Below are 4715 nucleotides of genomic sequence, written 5' to 3' on the forward strand. Positions count from 1 at the left end.
TTTCAGTTTTGATGCCCATTCCTCCCCTCCCACCCAGGAGGTAGATTGGAATGGGTTCAGATACAGCCTCACATATACCTAAACAGTTTGCCCCCTGCCATACTCAGTCTCTGCTGCCGGGCCCAACACCTGTGCTGGCCACTCCTTTGCTCAGAGAGCTTGTTGTCCATACTTGGCATACACTGGGGCCCAAACAAACTTGTGTGCAGGTGTCTGAACCATAATGTGAACAATATTCAAGTTCTGTGCTTCTGGGTCACCTGTAAATCAGAAGAGATGGCTTGATTATAGAAGGTTCCCCTAACCCCATGGGCTGGCATACCTGAACCTCAGTACTGATCCTGCTGGGACTCCAATTCTTTTGTTTTGTTTTGTTTTGTTTTCAGTAAACTCTGAGCTTCTTGACATGAGGACTGAATCTCTTTTCTCTCTAAATCCTCACTATCTAGCATAGGCCTGGTACCCACACAATATGTTATTTGAATTGATTTCATCATATTTATGCCAACTTCATTTTATTATGTGGCATGATAAAATAAAACTTTATTATTCACTCCCCACACACCCATCCAAGAATTAGAGAGAAGCAAGTTTGAACCCTAAGCTGTTTCTTGTCAAGTTAATGCAGAATTCTTTGTGATAATCCATATAAGGAAGGGGTGGACATTATTAGCATAAGAAGGCCACGGAATTAGTTGGCAAGAAGTAGAATCAAATTTGGGCTAATATGTAGAATATGAATTTCTTTTATAGACCCAAGAAGGTCAGGGAGAGGTTTCAGAAAGAAATGAATCCTCACACTGGAAGCATCCATTTTGTCTTAGTTACAGAAGTGGAAAGTACAAGAAGAGACTAGTTCCAGGCCCAAGTTCCATTCCTTACTCCACCCCATGCTCCCTGTTTTCCCTACCAGAGAAACAGCCACACTAACACTGAGCCCACTCTACCCCCACTGCATCACGTCATATGGGTGACTACAGAAAAGATTAGTTGTGTAGGGGCAGAAGGCAGTTGAGGAGTGTCGTTGAACTTTGGGGCAAACAGGAAGGGAGTGAAAACCCAAATGGAGAAGAAGTAAGTGAAAGAGAAGAAATCAAGGAAAAGTGGGGAATAGGGTGAGGTCACAAAGGCTATCCACACACAGGACCCTGACCCCACCCCCACCTCCCCAGGAGGCCCAAGTGACCTCCTAGCCAGTCAAGATATCATAGGCACCTGGGCTGCCTAGGGTTTATCATTGTGAGTCTCCAATGCTCACCCATAATGATATTAAAGATATATTTTTTGCTGAAAAAAGTGAATGCTATATTTCTGAGGCAAGTAGACTCAATAAGCCAAGAGTAAAGAAATATATGAGTTAGGGGTATAAATGTACACATTGAGTGACCTCAAATCAGAAACGAGATGGCTGGCTGAATCCTTCTCTCTAATTGAACAGGACCAAAAAAGCTTAGAAAAGACTTAGTAAAGCTGCCTTTGAAAAAAAGCATCAAACAACAACCAATCAAAGTTCTAGGAAGATTTTTTTAAGGAGTTCATAGCAGAGATAAAAAGAATTTAAGGATGATCTTAAGCAAACATGAGCTATAATGAGGAACAGTCTAAGCCAGAAAATGAGGGAGGTGGGAGGCAGGCCAGCTGGGATGAGTGATTACAACTTACAGATGAGACCCAAAACAGTGGGATGGGGCATCTGAGGCTTCAGTCAGCTAAGGTGGAACAGGAAATTCAGGTCCAAACCAGACAAAATTAAAGGTCTGTCCATCTGTGAGATGTTCCCACATGCAAAGGGGTTGCACATGTTGAAGAATGACGTAGATGAGGCCCTAAGATGCCTGTGTTAAAATGCAGATGGAATGGGGGCTTTGACAATCTATTGACTTGGAGAGGTCAGGAACAAGGAGCCTGGTTCTTGCTCCTGTTCTTCTGTGACCTTGGGAGGTCATGTGGCATAGAAGGCTGAGAGAAGTTTTGGAACCAGCAAGTCATGGGTTCAAATCCTGACTCCACTGCTTATTAGCACTATAACTTGAACACGGATCTCATTTTTCAGAGCACTGCTTTTCTCATTGGAAAATTCCCATAAGGTTCTGGCAAGACTACGTGAGAAATAGGCACATGATCCCTAGCATAGGGATAAGAGGTAGTCAATAAACATGAACTCTTCCCATCTCTGGGGTCTGTTGCTTCATTAAAAAATGAGAGGAGACTAGAACATTTACAAGTTCCAGATATAAACCTCCCTGATTGCATAACAGAGGATTATGGGAAAGACTTGTGAAATGGGGACATAAGACCTACAGCAAGATGTTTAACCTCTGTGTGCCTATTTCCTTCTGTATACAAACAGAGAAGTGATAACAATACCACCAATATCAACCTGGCAGGCTGTTGTGAGGACTCAATGGACTAATGATGAATACATGTTGGGTACACAGTAAGCCTCAACAAACATTACTAAAGATGGAAAATAGAATGATGAAGCAAAAGCCAAAGAAACTTCTCTTGTGAAAGTCTACCCAGCTTGTCATATTGCCAGACCCCATGGACATTTGGAGTCCTCACCTTACTTGACTTTTCAGCAATATTTGATATTCTTGATGCTCCCTCCCTCTTGAAGCAGACTCTTCCCTGTAACTCCACAGCACCACACACTTCTGGGTAACCTTCTACCTCTCTGGCTGCTGCTTCTCAATATCCTCTGCCAACTCCTCCTCTTCTACCCAGAGCCTGGCTCTACTCCCTGCCTTCTCCTTGCCCTGCCCTCTTGTCTCTGAGAACCTTGTCCAGTCCCCTGACTTTCCACACCATCTGTAACCGATCCGGATCTCTCCTTAGAGGTCTACGCTCATAAATTCAACCGCATGCTTGACTTCTATATTCAGAAATCTCTCAAGCATTTCAAAATCCCCATGCTCATCACTGCACTCTAAACTTCCATCCCCAAACACATTCCTCCCACAGCAGTCTCTAAGTTGTTGTCCAAGCTATAATCCTGTGTTCCTCCTTCACCATCAGCACCTTGCCCCACAAACTCATACACAAGTCCTGTGACTCTGATTCCAAAACATACCTCCATCCCACTCACTTATCTCCATCTCTACAGCCACCTCCTGCCTGTGGCCTGGACTACTGACCTACCTTCCAACAACAACATCCCTATCACAAACATTCCCCTCTGACCTCACCAGGCAATGGTACATACAGTTATGTAAAACTTTTAAATGACTTCCTATTGTTATGAGAGCACATTTTTCTTCTTTTTTTAATAGGCCCATCGGTCTGCATTACCTACATCCATCTACTTCTTCACATAACTCCCCCCCTACTCACTAGGCTTCAGTTCCTTGATATCAACAAAAGTCTTTCCCTTCTTAAAGCTTTTGCACATGCTCTCACTCACTCTTTTTGGAATATCCTTCCTCCACATCTTACCAAGAGCATCTTCCCATGCTTTCCTTTCTGCTCCAAGGCTCCAGTCTAAGTCACCTTCCTCATTATCCCCTCTCACAGTTGCCTGTTCTTTCCCTTCTCAGCATTTATGACAATTCTTAATTATGCAAGTGACAATTGACTCTTCTGTATCCACACTGGACCAGGACTACTGCTGTGTTTACCATTGTATAATGGTAAATATGCATGGTATATTTGTCATAGTAAGTATACCATAGTAGGTGTTCAAATTGAATGAAAAAATCAATAAACAGTTGTTATACTGGTCCTTGAAGGTAAACACAGGATCTAGGGCTAAGGATGAATGGGGTGGCTCTCTGAACAAATGAGCTAGACAAGACAGCTACAGAGCAACGAGAGACAAGATTACTCAACAAGGAATTCCAAAGTGATGGGAAGATGTGGGGCAGTCAGGAGCACAGCTTGGTTGTCAGCCAGAAAGTGGGTACATGAGAGGGCTAGAAGGGTAGGAGAGACTCATTAGAAAGGCAAGAACCCAGGCCTCTCTCTGCAGGGATTGGGTGGTGTCTGGGTGGAGAACAATGGCAGAACAGTGAGACTACTGCCCTACACTGATGCCCAGCGTGATATCAAGCCTTGGGAGAGAAACTGGGTGGAGAGATTATGATAAAGGTCTTCCTTCCTGGGAGTGGGTCAAGTGATGGTACAGTGGAGATACAGTGGCCCAGATCCTGAACTCACCTTCTGGTACATTCTGCTCAACTTGCCGCCAGGGATCTGGACAGCTCCCAGATGTTCTGTGCTTCTTTCTCTCTGGGAAGATGACCATGGAGATCCTAAGATCTGCCCCAGATCCCTTACCATGAAAGGGGATGGGCATTCCAGGCCTTTACTACCCTTGCCTTTTGCATTCTCCTGCTGAAATGTATGTCCAGGGTCCTCACCAGGTTACACACCCATCCACCACAGCAGCCCACTTGCCATTTTCGGTATGTGCTCTGTTCCTTCCAGACTCCAGTCTTCGCACAAGCTATTCTATCCTAACATTATCCTTCTATCCTGATTTTCCTAATAAAGCCCATGTATCCTCAAAACCCAACTCAAATCCTCACTCCTCCCCAAAACCTCCCCTCTTGGTCTATCTGTCCCTCTGTTACAATGTATGTTTATATCTTCCATGGATGAGTGTGAATTATGATCGTCAGTCTCCCCCATGAAACTAGGAGTTGCTAAAAGGTCAGGAGCCTTACCTGGCTCATCCCTGCACCCTCTCTGTGGCTAGTCTAATCCAGAGCCTTTCC

Source organism: Lynx canadensis, chromosome C2 (genome assembly GCF_007474595.2).
Source record: "Lynx canadensis isolate LIC74 chromosome C2, mLynCan4.pri.v2, whole genome shotgun sequence".
In the NCBI taxonomy this organism is placed as follows: Eukaryota; Metazoa; Chordata; class Mammalia; order Carnivora; family Felidae; genus Lynx; species Lynx canadensis.